Genomic DNA, 21705 nt, shown 5'->3' with positions numbered 1-21705 from the left:
TTGGAGACCTTAAGTGACATGTTCCAGGAAGATGTTATCACAGTTGAGATTAGCCGTGGGGTGTTTTGTGGCTTTCCATCTTGTGCTTGTGCTGCTGAACATCTGTGCAGAGAGAGCGTAGGTTAGACACTCTGAGACATGCCAGCTCTGTGTCCCCTTGGGCTGTATGGCAGAGTGCACAAATCCAGCTTTGCCTTTTTCCTTCAAGGGGCACAAGGGGCTGGTTGGCAGCGAAGAGAGCAGAGCTGAAGATGCATAAAGAGGAGGCCCTGTATGCAAAGGGCACTGTATATAATTGGGCTGAGCTGTGTGTCAGCTGTTTCCTGCTGTGTGGCATTTGATCTGCAGCAGAGATCGAGTCCTGGTGACGTCGTCCATTGAAGCTTGTGCTGTTGCTGTTTCAAGGGAAGCCTGTATTACTTATTCATGTGGTTTTCAGAAGCTGTCCCACAAGAATGTTTGAGGGTCATCTTGTTTTTGTTTTTCCTTCTTCAAACACTTCCCATCTCTTAGACATCCTCCTTGTCAGTCATTTCTTCAGAAGCAAACATTTCTGGCATTCTTGGTAGTTTCTGTTTAAGAGAAAAAAGTTGAAAATCAGCAAAGGCTTCTGTTGTGCGTGCATTTATTTCTTCGCGTGCGGGGTCTTTCAGTGCTCAATTCTAAACGGTTGAATTATTAAACTTGAAAAGCATCTGCTCTTTAGAAAGCATTCACATGTCTTGTAAACATGATGGATAACAAGGCAGAGCCTAATGCAATTGACAGAGCTTTGTTCATGTTTCGAATATGGGTTTATGTGAGCTGTTATTTTAAAGTTGTGGGGTTTGTGATTTACTGCTGGGGTAGCTGGTGACTGATCTGAAGTCAGCTCCCTTCTTCTGCAGGACTGAGCATGCTGTGTGGAGCTGGGTTTCCCTGGACCAACATGGTGGCAGCCCAGGGATGGCTCATGAGTGTGGGCGAAAGGCTGGTCCAGGCTCATGCTTCGAAAAGTCAAAGCTCCCCAGCCCAGGGATGTTCGTACAGGTGCTTTTTTGGATGTCAGTCTCTTCCCCAAAGAACAGCAGCCACCCATGACCTTCAGGGAGGTTTTGGGCTGGAAGTGAGCCAGTGTTAACCCATGCCTGTCCAGTCAGAAGCGTTGCTTTGGCAGGGCTGTTATCGCTTGGTTTATGCTGCCCTGTCTCTGCAGAGCTGTGCTGGCACAGGGAGGTGTGTGATGCAGTTTGCTGTGGACCAGGGGCTCAGGGATTACCCCCCTGCTGCAGGGAGGGCTCTGCCTGTGGCACACAGCACACATGTCCTGCCCTGCAGCAGTGCTCCTGTAACTTGGGACAGGTTCTCAGTGGCTTCTCATGTGGCTCTGCCTGGGAGGAGCTCTGGGGCTGGAGTGCAGCGTTGTCCCTGCTGTGTGCTGGGGGAGGAAGGATTGTGCCCGCTGATATGCTCGAGGTGTCTCTGGAACTGTAATACCTGGGTGCACTGGGATTGCTCACATTGTCCTTATCTCTGTACTGACTTCAGACCTTTTTGTGGCAGGGAGACAGAGAAGGACTGATGGATTTGCACTGAGGTGTTCCTGACTCCAGGGCTGGCTTTCCTGTATGCTTCTTCCTCAGTGCCTCTGGAGCTCATTTTTTAAGCTTATGGATGTGCAGAATAATCAGTTCTGTCAGCAGCTGCTAAGGCAGTACAGGAGGCCTGTGCAGTCCTACCTGCAGTGTCTGAATCTCTGCTCCAAGAGAGTTCTTCCCCCCTCCTCCCACCCCACCCCACTGTGAATAACTAAGCAGTGCAGAACTGATGGTGGTTGGGAGGCCAAACTGGACTTGAAAACTTTCCCACATAAATGTGCTGGCAGTGCCAGCAGAGATGAGGGCGAGAGGAGACGGCTCTGCTGTGCCAAAGCGCTCTTTCATCTCTTTTCAGCTCTCCCCGTGAGGGGTCCTGGCTCACAGCACATAGATGCCTTGTGCAGATGTCTTGGCTGGGAAAGAAGTGGCCCCTTTTCCCTCCCAAGCAGAGCAGAGAGATATAAGAAAGCTATTGATCTGCCTGTAGCCAAAGTGATCTGAGCCAGGCTCTGCAGTGCTTTATTGAGCTGGGTTAAGGCTTTATTACTTACTGGAATTAAAATAAAATGACAGCAGCAACAAAAAAGAAGTAAAGAAATAAAAGCTGAAAGGTGGGGGTTTTCTTTGTTGGTAAACAGATGCTGGGTGTTGTTTACCTGCTGGTTACTTCCCAAGGAAATGAGAGGAAGGAGCAGACACTGAACAAAGGCTGTGCTTTCTCATCCTGCTCTGGAGGGAAGCAGACAGCCACGGGATCTGCCAGGCTCAGGGTTGTGGCAGTGGGCAGCCAGAGCTGTCGTATGGCCTGGGGGGGCACATGTGCAGCCAGGCGGTGGCAGGAGTCCAGTTGTTAATGGGCAGGTGCTTCTCCTGCTGGTGGGAATCACAGTGGCCTCGTTAGCAGTGGTGAGAAAGATGCCAAGGAGTGGCTGGGGTGGGAAGCTGAACTCCATTGTGGCCCTTCCTGTCGGCCTGTTGCCCCTCAGTGGTGTGCAGGAGATCTGCCTGGCCAGGATTCACAGCTCTATTTCACTTCTGCTGGAGAAAAAACAGAGCAAGTGGTCTCTAGGGTTCTTAATCCAGTCTTTTTCCTGAGCACTAAATTCAGCCTTGAAGTCTTTCCCCTCTGGTAAGCAAGTATTTTTGAGGAAAAACAGATTTTGGAACCAGTATAATTTATTTCCTTGGTACTCTCCTGGAAAAGTCATCAGTCTTGGCTTTGCATTCCCTTCGCTGCTGTTGAGAAATGATGCTTTGGTGCCACGCTGCTGACACTGCCTGTCTCAGCCCGGGCAGGTTGGTTAGCGCAGGGAGCCGTGGCTGTAAGGTGCCAGCATGGATGGAGAGCACTCTGGATCTGTCTGAATGTGTTAAAATTTAACTGTAATTGTAATTTAATCTTACTTGTGTGGTGGGGTGTAAGCATCGGGTCCTACAAACTGCTTCTTTGGTCTTGCAGGCTCGGAGCTCTGCTTGGTGCACATGATGCAGCTGGTTTTGCTTTACTCATTGGAACCAAGAGGTCGGCCAGGAGCAGTGCCTACTGCTGGTCTGAACTGCCCTGCCAAATTCACGTTGTCTTGTTCCATTTTGAGTAAACAGGGTTGGTTTGTGGTACCCTGTGAACTTCAGCTGAAATGTTCCCTGCTTGGTGCCCCTGTGCAGTAGTTGGTGTCACCTCCTCCTCTCTTTGCTCACGTGCAGTGGAAGAAACACTCCTTACACTTGGGAGGGGAAAGGGGCTTTTCTGGGTGCTTTTAGTTGCTAGAGCTGTAGTGATCTTTAATCCTAAGGTGCAAATTGCCATTGCAGCATTTTCTAGGGGAAAAGCAGCCTTGAGAGGAAATGGAGCTATAAATGAGCCTGGCTGGGCTCCTGGCTGAGTGTTTTGAATCAGTTTGTGCTCTCCCTTTTGGCTACAGGCCAGGCTTTCAAAGGCAGCTTGGCAGAGCTGTGCTACGTGCTCAGGTACCCCCTAACCCTCGCCTGCTGATGTTCTGATAAGCAAGTGTGTGCACGCTGTGTTGGGGCTGATCACGTGCCCACTCGGCCCTGCTTGCCAGTGCTGTGCTTTGAAGGCTGTAAGGGTGTGCTGGCATCATGCAGTTCACCCACCGACTTTGAGAATCTAACCTTGTAATTTTAGCAGCTGGCTCAGCGCTGCCTCTGAGCAGATAGGCTGGTTAAGACAAATAAATAAATATACAGGCCTGTTTCCTGTGCCTGTCAATATTGGAATAATTTTAAATGGTGTGTTTTCTCCTGGTCACTGACCTATAGTTTATTCCATTATCGACTGCTGGGTTACTGGCTCTTTGTATTCTGTGGTTAAGTGAACTGTAAGGCTGAAATCACTTGGCTGCGATGGTATTGCTGGGCAGGAACTCAGCTCTGGCTGACTCAGATTGGGGTGAAAGTGTACCCTCTGGCAACTCAAATACTCATTTATCTCCACCTCCCCCCCAGTAAACGGGTTAAACAACATAGTGGAGTATTGATCCTGCTTTCATCTGGCGGCCCTAGGCTGTAGCGGTTACCTTTGTGCCACATTCCTGCTGCTTTCCCAACAATGCTGTGCATTTTCTGAGCTCTTGCCCTCCCCTTGGTGACCTTCTCTTGGTTTGGCCGTGATGGGCTTTGCTGACGGACGCCTCCACCGCTGTGAAGCGCGTACGGCACCAGTGTGGGCAGAGCTTGGCAGCCTCTCTTGCTAAAGGCGTGCTCAGTTGGTGCGATGCTGTGAACACTGTAAAGTGCAGTTTTGTGGCTTGGTAACGTGCTTTTGTTCCTCAGGCTCTGCTCTAGGAGCTGCTGGCCTTAGGTAGGGTCCTAGAATGACCGCACTGTTCTTTCAGGGTGTTACAGGTAGACTGAGGGCTGGTTGGAGACCGTGCACCTCCTGTCTTTGTCAGTGCCACAGGTACTGGTGGATGTTCAGCGGTTGCTGCCACATGTTGTCCTGGTCTTATGGCAGTCGTGGACCTTTACCAATGCAGTGGCTTGTTTAAAACTCTGATTAAGACTCCTGGAGTGGCCAGTATTGCTGCTCTTAGCAAGGCACTTCTGAGAAATGCCTGAAGCTTCTGACTGTTGCTACATCCAAGTTGCGGGCGGGTGATTTGAGTACAGCCTGATCTGAGTCCCCGGACTGTCTTGTCTGTGCTGCCTGTGTTGTGTAAAGGCTCTGCAAACTTGGCTGCAGGCTGTGCTAACACCCTGTAAACCATCATCCCTTTCCATGCCGACAGCCTGGGGCAGGTTGTGCCGGGCTGAGGAGCTGCAACCTCTGTGCTGAGCTGCACGTGTTTATTTACAGGAGAGGAGGGTGGTTTGCTATTTCTTTCCCTGTTAGTGTGAACATTCGCGCTGAGCCTGCACGTCCTGCCTGGGACTGCCTTAGGCTCTCCGGGTTTTCTGGCTGCTGTAGAAAACTAGCTTTAGTACACAAACACTCAGAAATGCTGTTCTGTATGATCCGTTCATATTTCAGGTCTTATGAGGACTTGATCTTTGTTAGTGACTGCTTTGCATGTCTTGCTTGTGGGCTGTGGGGGTGTTAAAGAGGCCTGTTTGTGTGCTGCTCAGCTTCCCAACCAAATGCATCCATCATCTTCAAAAGAAGCAAAGGAGAAAGATGGCTCATAGTTTGTTTTTTTTTTTTTTTGGAGCCATCGGAATTTGGCATCCAAATAAACAGGTGTTCTGGCATGGGAGCAGAGGAGTGCTTGTCTCTGAGCTCCTGTCACGTGAGGATCTTCAGGGAGTCTCTATCAAAGAGCTGAATTTAGTAATGATGGGGGCTTTTTTTGGTTTGGTTTTTTTTCAGCTAAGGAATTGATGAATATTTGGGTTCCTGGTGTCTGTGGCAGGGTAGGCTGGTGCAGGAGGTAAATGTCTCTGGAGTGCAGCCCAAAAATGGCCTTGGGTAGAATTAAACTCTGAAAGTAAATAACATCACTGCCCTGCAAACCTCTGGCCTTACGAGGCAAATATTTGGGACTGCCAGTTCCAACACTATATGCTGTGTTCAAACGAGGTCATGTCTGCTGTTACTGGTAGACAATGCTGAGAGTAACCCTTGAACCTCTGAGGAACCCAAGTCTAAAAAGTTTGAGAGACTTGATTTTGGCACTTTGGCTCGTGAGATGGAGTGCACATCAGCATTTTGTGTGTAGTTTTTCCCACAGCCTGTTGTCTCGCCGCCAGGATTTGATTTCTAAGTCTGGCCGTGTTGGTTGCTTGATGTGGAGAAATCCCTATGGATAGTTGAAAAAGCTTTCTAATACTGGTGTCCTCTCACCTGAGCCCTGCCAGGGTTGTGTGCAGAAGAGAGGCTGGGCCTTGGAAAGGTGAAGACAGCAAACCTCTGATCAGTGTTAACTTTGTTCCTTGGCTTCCAGGCAGTGCCAATTTGAAGATAAGGCAAACACTGCAGTGACCTTATCCAGGGACCTCGCTGACGTCAGCATGTGCCTGTCCATTAACCTCGCTGGACTTTGGGTCAGGTTTCTGTGAAGGCTGGACATTGAAAGCAAAGAGTGAAAGGCTAGCTGGGGTCATTCCAGTCTGTGCTGGGGTAACTGGGGCAAAGGCAAGTGGCAGGCTGTGTGAGTGAGGCTGTTGGGAGGGTCAGCCCACATGTGATTGAAGGCAGAGGGCTTTCCCATGGCCCTCTGTCTTGAGCTTCTTGGGCCAAACATGTCTTACAGACCTGCTGCTGGACCTCTCGACACGCATCTCCCTTTAAATGTTTGTTTACATGTGTGTCCTTGGGGCACTTTGAAAATCCCTGGAGATGCCTGAAAGGATTGAGGCACCCAAGTGTCTGTGCACAGGATCATCACGACACGCTTGGTTTTATTTTGTCCTTAAAAAAACCCAGGCTCTTCTGAGCAGATGGAAACATTTGCATGAGCACTGTGTGGCTTTGTGTTTTAATGCTGTCTCCCAGAGCAGCGAGAGAGATGCATTGCAAAGTTCTTGCTTTAAAAGGACCTCGATGGCAGCAGCCAAGCTGGGGCAGCCTTGGAGAGGGAGGACTCGTGTGGCACGTTTTGGTGCTTTGTGTTGTCGAGTGCTGTGTGCCTCAGGGGTTGCCTGTGAAACTCATTGCGACTCCTGTGTCGAAAAGTCCAGATGCAAGCCCAGGTTGGTGAGTTACAAGCGAATGAATGACATTAGCTGGGCAGGAAATGCTCCTGCTTGGCTTTAGAGCTCTGCATAGCAAACAAAGGAATAGAAATAACAAACATTGGGGTTACTTAGGAGAAGTGTGACTTTGCTTTTTATTGTTAGCCACAGGAGAACAGCAACTTTCACATAGTGTGATCTTCTTCTGAACCACAGCATCTCTGCCTACAGGCACACTGGTGGGTGTCTGCTCCTCAAGTTGTGTTCATCATGTTGATACCTGAAGTGTTTTGGTACCTTACTGACTGTTCTGCTGCTCCTTTCCTCCCCCGTGTGTGTGCTGCTTGCTCAGGACATTTTGGCACCAAGGATAAGGCAGAAGTAGCATTTAAAACATATAGGATTCCAGATGTGAGCATATCTTGGACACTGATAGCGGAGGAGAAATGTGTAATCCACACAGGTGTTCACATTATGGTGTGGCCACATGGTATGTGTGGATAAATAGCCCAGATAACGCTGATTGGTTTTGTAGGGTAGTTTCCTCTCTTCTTTCTTAAACTGTAAATTGAAATCCACACTCTGGGAGCCTGCAACTGTATACCTGTTAGCTGCATTCCCTGCTGCAGTGTCAACTTGATGGCTGAAGCCTCACATTCTTAAATGTCAGTGATTAGGTGTTAAAAGTTCCCCTCTTCCTGCTGGAGGAGGTTGGAGGAGGCCCCTGAGAACTGTTTGCTGTAGGAAATGAGAATTGCCAGGATCCTCTATTTCAATGGAGTCTGTGATCCCTTCACCTTGTGAAGGCTGAAACAATGCTGGTATTGCCACTTCAGCCCTGTCCCTGGCCAGAAAGTGAAGCCTGGTCCTTCTTCTGATGTAATGCTTCGCCTCTTCCGCTGTTCTCTACAAGGACAGGCCAGCAGAGATGGCTTTGCTGTGAGACAGAGTCTCCTTCCCTGCTGATGGGAACTGTAGTGCTTACACTTCCCCTACACTTCCCCTAAATCGCTTTGCAACTTCCTTTTCACAAGGAGCAGGCGAGTGGTCCATACTGCACTAGCATGCTAACGAAACCAAATACTGAATTTCCTTGGTGAGAGGTTTCATTTTGAACGTCTTGAAGACAAGATGAGGAGGGGTTGTGAGCTAGACAGTCTCATTTTTATGGGAGGTAGTTGGAAAACTCATCACTTCTTCTGATGCTGGTTCTTCTCGAAGGCTTTGTAGTGACTGAGGTGTTACTACTGTTGACTGTGTTGGTTTCATGACAGAATTGTTGATCTTTGTAGGGATTATTTCAGTCCTTTTGTTCACCAGGTAACCTGAGAATAAACAAAACAAACTACCAGTGGTCTGTATCTTTTCCATCGATGTAGCAGATTCCAAAATGCTCAGTGGGGATTGGCCTGCTCATAAAGGTGCCCTTCTAAACTTCTGATGCTTCACACAGGCCTTGTGCATTGATTGGAAAAAATTACATTGAACTCTTGAGCTCTTAAATGATTTTTGGGTCTGGAGTTGATTTGGAGAGTGAAAAATGGATGTCACAAGTGTCTTGAAGACACTGCCTGAGGTAATGACACTCATTCCAGGCTGTGCAGGCACTGTGGTGAGCAGCACCTCCCTGCTAGTTGGGCTCTTGCACAAGGAATGGACGGGTGTCTTGGGGGGTTCCTGGCTTTGTGCTGCTCTCCAGCTTTTTATTCCTATTTTTCTAAATGGATGGTCAGAATTCTCAGAGCAATTTGATTTAAAGAAGAAATGTTGAGCTGAAGGAATTAAAAAACCCCCAATCCAAACACAACAGAGGATCACCTAATTTGAGGCTGGTGTCTGTACCATGTCACACTCTCTTACTCCTGTCAGTCAGGGATCTTTTTATACGTGTATGAATTTTCTGAGACAGACCTTGCAGTCTAAGGCTGAGGTATCTTCCTACGTACTTCAGGCTCTTTCAGGAATCTGCTTGAGGTGCTGTTCCTCTTTTCCATTTCACAGCCATGCTGCTGCATCCCTTCTGATCAGGCAGGGAATTGAGGCTTTGGACTCGCTTCTCTGAGGAGACTCCTGAAGTTGCCTGGGAAAATGCTGTTGTGTCTGAGCAGCTGGCGAGGGCAGGCAGAGCTGCCAGACGAGGAGGGATGTGACTGTCTGAAGCAGTAGGAAGGAGGATGCACACGCTGGCCAGTGAGGCTTTGGGGAGCCGGATCCTCCGTTCCTGGCTTTGATTTGGTGTGAAAGGTTCAGCTCCAGGCTGCTGACCTCCCCGGCCCAGCCGTGTGGCAGGAGCAGTTGCTTGCGTGAGACCTTTCTTGATTTCTGTCCTGACCTGGTGTGTCATCTTCTGGAGACGATGGTTTTATAAAGATGCTCTTGGGTGGTGAGTGAAGTGCTGATATATATTCCCCCAAGCCCCATGGAGTATTATTTTTCTGTACTTCTTAGGTGAAAAAGAAGAATCTGGCAACCGTGTAGGAGGCTGTTGCTTTGACTGGTGTACACAAGCATTAAAAATGACAAATCTGGGGGTTTTATCTGGGATTTTTTGTCTGTTTCTTTTAACTCTTTGAGCTCTTCTGGACTTCTTTGCATGCAGGTAGAAAAAGAAAACCTAAGGCGTGGTCAGTGCCTTTGTCCCAGGAGAAATGCTGGGTGTCAGGGGAGTGTGGGCTTAGGGGCTACAGCATTCCCAGTTGTGGCTTGGGGCTACAGCGTTCCCAAATGTGTCTTCTCGTGCATTTCCCACTGCATGGGGCCCGGAGCAGTTATCTGAAACAGTAGTAATGTAAATTGAATGAGCAGTCCAGTTAAATAAGTAATGAAGTTAGCAGGGTGCCTAATTAAATTAAATTCAAAATTATGTATGGATGATGCCTTTCTAATAATTGCTGTAGGTTTGTCATTGAGGAACTCCACGCTGCCCTCTTGGATGAAGCTTCGCCTTTCCCGGGTGAGTGTTGGTACCACAGAGGGATGTGTTTTACACTTCAGTTTGGTTTGGCTCCTCCCTGATGCTCTTGTGACCATTGCAGTGTTGCTGTTTTCTGTTTTGCTGAGATGTGTGGGGGGAGTTTGGGTGATAACAGCCTCTGCTGCTTATGTGATGGTTTTTTACATTCCTACAAAGGGTTTCCAGTTTGCTCCTAGACCAGCCTTGGTGCTGTTTCCTTGGTCCCTGTGCCCCACTGATCTCCTGGTAGGGACTGTCCCCTGTCCTTTCCATCCTTGTGGTGCCTGGCAAGTTGCTCCTGTTTCCACAAAGCAGGATGGCACATCTGGTAACTCTGGGCACAGTGTTTTAGCCCATTTCTTTATTGAAAATAATCTCTTGATTTCCATCCTTCTGGGCTTCTTTCAAACAGCAGCGCTTTGAAAGGTGTGTTTCAGTTCGGGGATAAACATTAAGCTGAGGCCAAAGAACAATTTTGAAGTGAGGGAAAGCTGCTGAACTTAAAGACAGTTGAGAAGATGCAGCCATCACAGCCACCAAAGGGAATTCTCCTCTCTCCAGACAGCACGTTGAGGGCAGTCTCTTGCTGTCCTGGGCACGGTCAGGCACTCAGTGCGTTTTGAAGATGGTTGTCAAGGCAGAGCTGGCTCTGGCTGGCAATTACTGACCTTTGAGGTAATGTGTCCTTAATAGAAGGATGTGAGTACATCAGAGGAAGAATTGTCATTGTCATTATCATCTTTTCACCTCCTTTTGAGAAGGGCAGGTCTATTAAAGGGCCTCTGCTCCAGCAGAACTGGTCCTGCCCCTCCAGGAGATGACTGCTGACTTTTCTGAAGACCTGGGTAGATGTAGGGAGGAGACAGAGCCCAAATGACCAGAGCTCCATTGCTGCTTTTTGAATTCCCCCCTTGCCCCACTGTTCATTTTGCACCAGGGTTTATGTGCTAAGTCCCAGATGGTGTCTTCAATGTAGTAGTCAAGCTTGCCTGATGCAGGGGCTGTGCTCCTGGGGACCCACAGCTGGCAGTGTGTTTTGGGCAGGGAGACTGTTCTGCATGAGTCAATGCATGCTCTGCAGAGAAACACCTGGGACAGCAGCTATGCTGATGAATTACAGAAGATTTTTGTCATGTTCAGGGCAGTCTCATTCTTCCTTGTTGATGATTTCCCTGGGAAAACCTCCAGGTGATGAACAGGAGGATCATGCAACCACTTTTTCTCCAGGAATGGCAAATGTTTTGCAGTGCTTCCCCTGTGCTGCTTCATCAGAGAATCTGGAGGTCCTTTGCAAACCTTTAATTAATCCTTGATTGGCCTTGGCACCTCCATGCCCACCACCCTTGTGACAGAGCAGCAAGGTTGGAGACCCTTGTAACCCCCCATCTCCCACGTGGCAGTGTGGAAGTAGAAGGATCTTGGCTATAGTCCTTATGAAGCCAGAGAAGTTTAGTAAACCACAGGGTGTAGTGATGGATATAACGAAGCGATTTGCATGGGTGCAGTGACCTGAGCAGGGCTCTGCACATTTCATGCACAGTTGCGTTAAAGGGATGCTGATCATTTTCAGCATGACCTGCTAATTATTAGAGCAGATGAAAGCCTTTTTTTTCCTCTTTAAATCCTCCTCCCCCTACATGCTCTCTTCTCCCTGCTCCTTCCCCAAGCCCTTATCTAAGCTAATCAACACGTCACAAACAGCCAAAAAAGCAGTATTCTTACAGCAGCTACTAACTAGAAAGGAGACAGCAGGCGTCTGCAGTCCCTCGGGAGGGACTCGCCTGGTATAAGCCATTGCTCTTAACAGCCAGAGTGAGAGCTGCAGAGTCAGAACAGAAAAGCTTTAAGCTTCTTTCTTTTGAGGTCCTAATACGCAGTGACCTGTATGCTATGATGTAGATTTTTAAGAAGACCCAAATGTGGAAATTCAGTGGTGATGAGGGGCTTCCCAGATACCTGATACATCCCTGATTAAATATAAATTAATATCAATAGCTAAATATATTTTTGGGTAAGTTTTCAAAAGTTTGAGACATAGGGCTGTGTCCTTCAAGGAGAGTCTTTCCATCCCAGATGTCTGTTTATTGTTGATACAACGTCCCTCAGCAGCAGAACACACAACTTAGGGGAGGGTTATGTTAATCTGGTGAAGCAGTTTCTGTGATTGCATCAAGCTGGACACAAGTTTGTTTTCTCCCACACTTCAAGCATTTGTTTTATCTAGAGCTGTGGGAGGGATTTTCCATTGTCCTCTGCTCTGTGCTGGATGAATACTTAAAAGTTGTGCTTGTGGTGATAACGGAGCAGGCTGAGACAGAGGACAGGCGTGTCTTAGGAATTTCAGCTGCGGTGGTACGCTGGAGGGAGGCTGAGCAAACGGACACGATGTTTAAATAGTGTGTCCTAAATTGCTTTAATTTGGTTCTTATTTTGTAAGCCATTGGCTGGGTTTTCTGTCCTTTCAGAAATCAGCAGCTTCTTATGAAATATGGAGCTGTTTAAAAACAGACAGCAGCTGCTCCATCCTTGCGTCAGCACGGACTCGGCAGAAGGAAGGGGAATGGTAGACGGTTGTTTAGCTGTGATATTCTTCCCTTCATTGCTGTTGTCATATTGTGTTAACAGAAGGTCTGATCAAATATACACCAGGAAAGTAAGACTTAATGTTTCTTTGTTCTCCTGGAATGGTGTTGGGAGGGGAGTGGGGGAATGTTTGAATGAGACTTTTATTTATGTGGTTCAGATAGCTCAGCATTGCCTGTGTCGGTAGATATGTTGTTCTGCTCTTATTTCTTAGGCTGCTTGCTGTATTTTTAGCTGGGAAAAGTCTTTACTTTGTTTGTACAAAACCTCTGCTATGTGGTATGGAAACTTTGCGGGGGGGATGGTGGTGGTGTAGGTATTTAACTGGGAGAGTATGATCTATTCACCCGACTTCCTAACTTGTTTTAAACTCTTCTCTTAAAAAAAAAAATCTCAGCCAGATTCTTTAAAAAATAAAATGAAAAATGAGGAACATTGTTGCACAAGAACTGGAAAGAACCCAAATAGTTTGCTTACTGTTAAAATTGCGACATGACTGGAAACATTTGGTAAAGAAAAATTAATTGCGTGGTGTATTTGTGGTTTCCTGTTGAATCTCAATTTCTAGAGGAGGTTGAAAATCCCGTGGATGTTTCCTCAGATTACTAGATAGCATTAGACCTTGTGTGCATGATGAAAGACCTTCAATAAAGCGTGCCAGATATCCACAGCTTGCTATAAAAAGTCTCTCCCATCTGGAACGTGACTGTTTTCTCCTTTTTGAGAATGAGGATGATTTGAGCAGAGATAAACATGCAGGGAAATTTAGCCTGGTCCAGTCTTACTCTGCTGCCAATATGGATTTCCTTACAGTTTGGGAGTCACCCGAAGAAGGATGCTCCTGTGGTCTCTAGTCCTCAGACAGACCTTTTAATGAGCTTTGAAGCCACAGGCAGGGATGGCTGGTAAGGGAGGAGGACAGGGCTAAGCAGTTGTCATTCAGCAGAGGATAGGCTCGAATGTGGTTGAAGGATCTGCTCTGGCTCCTCTTACATCCCTCCTGGGTAGTGATCCTGTGCATGTTGAGCTGCAAAGCCAGAGCTTGGGGGAATCAGATGGGAGAACTGCCAGGACTGTTTGGAGTCCCCCTTTAGCTGCCCTTGGAGAGGCCCCACCGTGGCCAGTCACAAAGCCACTTCCATTCAGAGCTGGAGCACCTGGTTGTGAACATGGTCACATGTAGGAGGTGCTGGGTGGATAGATAGGGTGGTGAATGCTGGGGCAGATTGCTGAGGAACATGGTGGTTCCCATGTCTGGAGGCTTGGGGAGTGTCTGAGAGCTGCTGGCTGAAACCCTGGGCTGGAGACATCTGGCCAGGGGTCAGATCAGAGCATCACGTTGGCCCCCAGCCCCTGCTCTGCCTCCTTGTTTGATCACACAGAGATGTTTGTGTATGCAAAAGTAGAACTCATGATGACACAGGGCTTAAGGCTGTGAAATCTTTGAGGCTCTTCTGGGTATTCCTGTGGGAAGGGAAGAGTTATCCCTCAGATAATTTCCATGGGGAAACAGTTAATCTCATAAACACCAGAGGTTGTTTTCTAAAGCGAAGACAGGGCTGCGGGGGTGCATGGTTAACCATGTAGAGTGAAGACAGGCTAAAACTCATAAAGGAAAAATGTATGTGGGAGTTTATAGATGTATATGAGTGTATTAGAACTTCAGTTTGAAATCACTGACTGAGATTAAAATGAGCTGCTGTGGAGCTACATCACTTACAGAGAGCTGAGAGCGACCTTTTGAGATGGATGGTGGCCCCACAACTTGATGACTGAGAACATGCATGGTTGTTTAAAGTCTGCTTCTTTAAAGTGTTGGGCTTTTTGGTGTAGTTTGAAATAATGAAAAACTTACTTTAGAATTAATGCTCATCCGACTTCCTGAAGATTCCCATCCAGTTTTGAATGTCTGTGTTCACTCTTGGGCTGTTGGGAGTTAAATTTTCCTCATGACTCAATTGTGGAAACGGTCTTCATTTATCGTTTCCCAGTTTAGCTCCCGTATTAAAATTATAACAAGGCTGGGATTTATTTTTGTCTTGTGTACATTTATCTCCTGTGTATCCTTGTGTCTATTTTTAGAGTCCTGCTCCATTGCTAAATGGATTGGCCGAGTTCTTGGGGACAAAATATTGAAGCATATGACTAGTCTGCAATACCCCTCAGCCACTCAGCTCTGCCATATTCATAGTGCCTGGGTTTACCCAGCATTTGTCACAGCTTATTTTAAATGCTGAGGATGCAGTGGGCAGAGCCAGCAGATAGATCTTAAATGGCATTATCAATTTGTAAGTGAAAGGAGGGAGGAGGTGGACATGGAGGGGAAGCTCCAGCTGAGAATAAACAGATAACAGTGGTGTGTGTTCGGGAAGCAGCTGAGTTGCGTGGCCTGGGTACGACCCCCTTGTTTAGATTTTTTTATTTGGACTTTTTTTTTTCCTGACAGGATATTTCTGTTTCAGACTGAAAATCAGGAAGTGTCAAATCCTCTGGAAGAGGACTGGTGTGGTGGTTGGAGTGTTATGAACTTACCCTTTCCTGAGTTAAAAAACAAGCTTTACATGGGTTCCAGCCATGTTTCAAAGTCCCCGTGACTTTTGCCAGTCGGTGGCTGAACACGTGTCCTCCAGTTTCTACCTGACTTCCTGGCTTGCACGAGAGTGATTTGTGTTTCCACTGATCTTGCCTGCTCCTGGTTCCATATCCAGTCTGAGCTAGCTGGTGGTTTCGGTCTTTCAGGGATTTGCTCTGTTTGTTGAGTATCTTAACCATGTTCTTGCTTTGCTTGCAGGGTCTGTTTGTCCATGTGGCCTCTTACATGTCTGCAGCTTTCTCCCGAGTGTTAGGAAGATCCTCAGGGCTCTGCACACTGTGCTGTTACACCTTTCAGAGCTCTAGTTTCTGATGCTTTAAATTTTTTTTTAATTGCCTAGGCAGGGCCTTTGGCAAGGACGTGGTCCAGAACTCACAGGAACAGAGAAGATTCTTACTGGAGTATAGCATGGCTTGGGATCAGATTCTTGATTGGATTTTTATTCCCTTCTTCTTTGTTGCTTTAAAAGATGTGATGAGCTATTTCCCTACTCTGATTTGCTGGATTTTTTTTTTTTTTTCCTTTCTCTGCTCTCTACAGGATATACTCTGCTACTGGACCTCTTGATCCAGTTGGAGAGGCACTGCCTAGTAATGCCAGTTTTTGCACAGATCCTTGGATGAATCGTCTTTTTCCACCTCCTCCCTTCTTTGTGTTCCTCATCCAACATCCTTTGGTTCCTACGTACGTGCCACATGCTTCTTTTGTTTTGCCTGGGTCAACAGAATTTTCTGACGTCGGAGCCTGTTCCAAAGGATGTGGCTTGACCCTTGCAAAGCTTTTTCTCTGCTGCAGGCTCCTCTGGTACAGGCAGGTGTGCCCAGTGTGTAATTGTACTTGGGATGGGTGTGTTTTTTGGAGGCTCTGGCTTGTGGAGCAGGGGGATGGTTTAGCCATGGCCATGCAGCTGTGGGTGTAGGACACTTGGAGCTGCAGGGTAGGATCAGCACATGGGACTGAGTCTCCCAAAAGATTTGTTACTGTGGCCACAGAATTGCTTGGCAGGTGGAGTAGAGTTGATCAAACAAACCTGCTTCCACCAATTGTCCAGCTTTTGTATTTCTTTGGGTTTTTTTGTTTTTTTTTTTTTAATTTCATGGACTCTTAAAGCATGCATGATTGAACAGTTTAATTAACTGTGGGAACTGCTGGAGATAACTTATTGGGATTTTCTGCAAACCTTGCTGCCCTTTTCATGTTTTTGGCACAGCAGAGTTGCTGTGAGCAAGCAGGCAGGAGTGCCCGAGAATGTGGCCCAGGTAAGATGTTATCACCAGAACAGAGATCAAAATGCCTGTGCAGTTGACTCTCGTGTGTAGGCTGGATGTTTGCTGGTGGGAACCAGTCCCTGATCTGGTACCCCTACCTGGGCAGGCTCCTTGTGGAGCCAAGGTGTACCTCGGGCACAGTGCTGATCTTTGGGTCACCTACTCTTCCACCTGACACCGAAATATTTCAGAGACTGTGAAACTGGTTACAGGAGGAATACCAGCAGTGTTGTTAAAGTTATAGGAGCTTTATGGAAACCTGGAGGTTTGTCATGGCCTGCCAGCACGTTTTCAGAGGTTGCTAATAGGTGATGTTTCAGCTTGTAATCCTGCTCCCCCTGCAGTGATGGCTGAATAGAGTCTCCACGTGACTTTGCAGAGGCTGGCATTCAGCCCAGATTCTTCTCCTGGTCCCGTCAGGAAAGTCCATCATGTCTGGATCCCTTGGCATGGCTGAACATGTGCTTTCCAGGGCACGGGAACCACCTGAGTGGTGGTACAGGAGCTGTAAGTGGCTGCAAGTGGCTCCTTCTCCAGGGAGAGCAGGAGAAGTGAAGACCCACCTTGGAATAATGGAGGTTATAACAACAAGGTTCTGGCTTGTGTTTCCAGCTTTATTAGCAGTGATCAAAATTGATTTTCCTAATGTATTTTTCTTGTGCTCACAGAGATTTTCTGTGGTCAAATCTGCCTTCTTGTTTTGTCCCTGTGCATGAATGGATTGTATTTGGAGCTGGCTTCCAAGCTGCAGACTCTGCTTCATCCTGACACCCAGCACTGAACGCGCCCTGGCTGTGCAGTCTGTCCGGAGGCTGTACATGATGGAGCGCACAATCGGCCTGGAATTGTTAAAGGTCAAGGATATTATTGCAGAAGGCTCATTTAAAAAAAAACATTCTGTAAGAGGTGCTGGTGGTTATTTCCTCTAAATCCGTAGATTTGGGGTTTGAGAGGAAAAATTATTAAATGATGTCTTAAAGCTGAATAAAGAAGTCAGTATTGAATGTTTTAATGTCTTACAGATGCTGTGGGGTTGTGGGGTTTTATTTTAAATGTAACAATGGGAGTTGGAGTGGCTCCAGCACTGTAAAGAATAGCTTGTTTAATTAAAGGTTTAAGCTGGAGGAGCGTGTGTAGTGTGATGCCAGTTTAAAGTTTCAGCAGGGTTTTGTAGTTGTTATTCCCCATCTTGCATCATCCATCCGTGTGTCTGGGGTCATGGTGGGGATGGGTGTTCCTTGCCCAGAGAACAGAGGTTGGTCTCTGTAAGGTTTCTCCAGCTGTTTTAGCCCTGACTTTACTATTTTCTCTTTCTTGTGACTCCTGATGCCCACCTTAAGGTGCTGTCTTTGCAGGCACATGCACATGGTGTGTTACACACAGGAGGAAATACCAACTTTGGTTTTCCCTAATAGTTTGGGGTATTTTTCAGGCTGGGAAGAGGGTGTTTTGTGGTCATGCTCTTAGATGTCATCTTGGTAATAGCAAATTGGGATGGAAGTTTTGGGGTCAAGGGGCAGGAGACTGGGATCAAATGCAGTCTGCTCAGGAGGGTATCCTGAGACACACTGAGGTTTCCCTGGAATAGAGGAGCATGAGACAGAGTTGTGTCTGTGGCATTCAGCAGAGCGGGGCTAAATCGCATTCCCGTGGAAGTTCTTAGGTTTCAGTTCTCTGTGGCTTGTTCACCTGTAACTTACTGGGGTGAAACCCAGAAAATTTGCCATTAAAAAGAAACTAAATTGCTATTCTCACCTAGAAAGCACAAGTGTTACAGCCGTGTGACCCTGAGTCCTCATATGAAAAAGCAACATCAAGAGATTTAAGGTTGACATCTCTTAACTTCAGCCCGTTCTAAGCTCATGGGATTCAGGTAGATGCTCCATGACAGGTCTGGTTTTCTGCCCCCTCGTGTGTGGCTCTGCCTGGCTCTGTGGTAGCACAATGTGTATTTAATTATCAGCAGCAACAGCTGCTGCTCTTGGCCATCTTGCTGGTATAGGAACCAGCATCTGCCAGGGTGTTCTGCATCCTGGTTTGTGCTAAGATGATTGCTCGACTTTTTTTTTTTTTTACTGTGGGAATTAGGCTCTTCTGTGGCATTAGGAATTGTAGCCTTGTATCAAAGGCTGAGCAACTCTGAGCATGACATGTACCAAGGAACCTTTATGGCTTGCATTTAGTCTCTCCTGGTATGTTTATTCCCATAAAATAATTAATTGAACTAGAGCTGCAAGCAGTGTTATCACCTTTACACATTAGAAAATCATAATCATGCTCTGCAACCTAATGAGATTTAGAAAGAAATGTTGTTTTTTTGTTTGCCTTCTGGTTTTGAGTGTTAAAGACTCCCAGGGGTTGTGCATTCAAGCCTTTCCTGGAGATCATGGGGGCAGTGGGCTGCTGTGTGCAGAGGGCTGGCCATGGAGAGCCACCAGCACAGAGCAGGAGCCTTTGGGTTTCCCGGAGTTATTGCCAGGCATGGAGCTTGATTGTGAACACTGGCAACACTGTTTTCAGAACTGAGCACTGAGAATGGAGCTGTGTTCTTGTGGTGGCCTTGGCCCTGCTGTTTTTCAGTTTTCTCTTTAATTTCTATTGTTTTCTTTGCTTATTTGCTAACTTGCAAAATTCAACAAATTGCAGAGGATCTCCCAGCCCTTGGGGTGAGTTTTACTCTGGGCTGCAGTGAGCCAGCACACGGCAGTGGCACTCGCTGAGCTCCTGCTCAGAGGTGTAAATGAGACTGGGACCTGCTGGCCTTCAGGTGGTCAGGTCTGCGTCAGGGTGTGGAAATGGTGGGGTCATCCTGGACAGAGAGAGTGTGTGTGTGTGTAGTCAGGGTAAATATTAACTTCACATGGTCTTGGGAACTGCTGTGTGTGTGTGTGTTAGCTGCTCACTTCAGTAGGATTTGGTTGAAACTCAATCACAAAGCTCCTTAACTTCATCAGCCTTCCTACACCACTGACATTAATGATGGCTTGAGTGTCTTTTCCTCTTCTGTTTGAGTTTTGTTGCTGTTTCTCAGTCTTGCCGGGATGCATTACTGCTTTTAACTCATTCAGCTTCAGAATAAGTCCAAGCTTTATGGGCAGGTTACCTTACACTGCCACAGGGACACAGGGCATCTCGAATGCAGTTGGTTCTCCAGGACATCCCTGCAGTACTATCCCAGAAGGACACATGAATTCTCCCAGCACTTGATGAGAGAGGATTTGTAAAGCATCTTGCTTCCCTGCAGCTCTGCATATCACACCCGGAGCCCCGCCAGCCTGCTCGCAGCTTGCCCGGGAGGGCAGCAACAGAACCACATGCACAAAGTGTTATTTTGTGGTCTGTTTTCTCTCAGGCCAGGCGAGCTGGAGGGGAACCTTGTATGCAGCTTGCTGGAGCCAACGAGCAGAGCAAATGTACCTGCTGAGTAACAGACTGAAACAAACCTGGAAAACCCCAGATGGGGTTGTGGCAGTTAGTGCAGATGCTGTCTGTGACAAATCTACAAATCCAGTAGAGGAGAAACAGTTCCTGTGTGCTGTCCCTGGGAAGAGGAGCATTCCCTGCTCCACTGCCCGGTGACCCTGGACAGTTCATCTGGACAATGCCTGCTGGCGGTGCAGGAAGGAAATAGTTAAAGGAGGAGAGGTTGTCAAGTTGGGTTAGCCATCAGATAGCTAATATTTTAGAGGTTTTTCAGAGCTAAGCTATAAAAAGGCCGTAGCAGTATTTCAACTCGCCCATTGTCTGCTGGAAGCCAGCCAGCGTTGCCATGCCGACGAGGAATTATTACTTGCTGCCAGAGCTGGAGGAAAAGCTCATACTTTTGGCTTCAAAACAGGAGGGGTGGACTTATGTAATCCACTGTGTTTATAGGCTGAGACTGGCAGGAGCATTGAGAAATAATTACAGGCTTTCCATTTCATTTCCAGATTGGTTTTAAGGCTGTGTGGCCTTGCTTTATTTATTTATTTTGAAGTTAAGAGGGTGGCTGCTAAAGATGCAGGAGGTGATGTGGGGATGCTGCTAGGTAAGTACCCCCCACTTCCCTCCCCTGGCTGGCTGGGCAGCTTTTGTTTTGGTGGCATTTTGTGTGGAGAACTAAACTAGGCCACAGCAGAAAGAAGTTGCTTTGAAAAACTGGGACTTGGCCCGGCGACACAGAAACAGTGTTTAATGCTGGAGACCGAGCACACGCTCCTGCGGTTGCCCGGCTGCTTGCCGGTGGAGGTGAAGTGCGAGGTTTTGTGAGCCCCTGCTGCTTTCTGAGGTGATTTTATCCCTCCAGCCCTCCTTGCCGGGGGCATGTAATTTTAGCGGGAGGGTAGCAACAAGGAAAAAGGAGAGAAAAAGTTTGTAAAAATTTTTTTTCCTGGACTTCTTGGTCTCACGTGTTGCTCCGTCGGCTGGAGATGAGATTTGTCAGTGGGATCAAAGCAGTTTTGCTGATGTTTCATGCTTTTGAGAGGTGAATTGCAAAGTTTAGCCTGTAATTAATGTGGGCTTGTTTGTCCTGGGAGCAGTCAGCAGATGATGCTGTAATTTGGGTTTGCCTGAAAAGCAGCGCTCGGTGCGTTTTGACTTCGGTCAGGCCAGTGGGAGTTTGCAGCTGCTGTTTTGGTGCTGGCTGTCACATACAGGGGGTTACTGCTGGTGAACTCTGCTGCAGAACTTTGAGAACGGGTGGTTTTGCTGGTTCTGAGGATCGTGATCCTGTGATCCTGGGGAAGACACTTCTGGTGTGGTGGGGATTCCAGAAGGGATGGTGGGATGGGGCTTTTGCTGGGCTGGAAAGCGGCAGCGGGGTGAGGGATGCTGCGGGTGGGACAGGAGGGCAGAGCTGGGGTGAGCTGTGCTGCTCCTCTGTGTTCAGTCCTCCTTCAGTAAATGCAAATCTTGCAACTGTGACTTTTTAAATCTCTTTACATTGGGTGTAAAGCTCCGAAGAATGAATGAAGCCCATTTTTGGAGGGGATGAAGAAGAATGCTTTGATATGCTGCAGATTTGCTGCAGAGGTTACAAAGTGTATAGAAGCTGCTCTGTGGTGTGATTTTTTTAAAGTTTTCTTTCGTTGCACAGTGTCCTGCTAAGAAGTTACCTTCTCAGTCCATGCTAATCTGCCTTCTTGCCACTGTTGCATGGGGTGTACAGATGAAATATCCCCACTGCTGTGCCAGACTGCTCTTGAGAGTGGACTCCACTGTTGTCCAGCACTTGTAACTCAAGAGAAACTGCACTTTTTAGGGACAGCTGCAGTCCTGTATGAACATATTTGGGCCCTGTCTTGAAACACGGGAGTGCCTCAGTGGAACAATGTACACAACAGCTTGTTGAATGCACACTGCAGAAATAAACTGCTTTATCCACAGTTTCCCACAGTTATGGGCAAAAACTTGGGAGAGTGGTGACATGCTTTCAGTGCGGAAATGTCCCTTGAAAACAGCAGGTTTGCCTGGTGTTATCAGAGACACATGAGTGTGTTACACAAAATAATTCAATCATTTAGTGATCCATAATACTGCTCTAACTCCTACCACAGATGCTGTTGGATTCAATGCAAGTTGGATTTGTTACTGCAGGGGTTTTTGGGCGCTCTTTTTTTT

The sequence above is a fragment of the Corvus kubaryi genome, unplaced genomic scaffold, assembly GCF_017639235.1.
Source record: "Corvus kubaryi isolate FWS band 111438036 unplaced genomic scaffold, C.kubaryi_AGA036_p1.0 37382, whole genome shotgun sequence".
Classification (NCBI taxonomy): domain Eukaryota; kingdom Metazoa; phylum Chordata; class Aves; order Passeriformes; family Corvidae; genus Corvus; species Corvus kubaryi.
The sequence above is the reverse complement of the archived record's forward strand: the minus strand, read 5'-3'. Positions refer to the sequence as shown.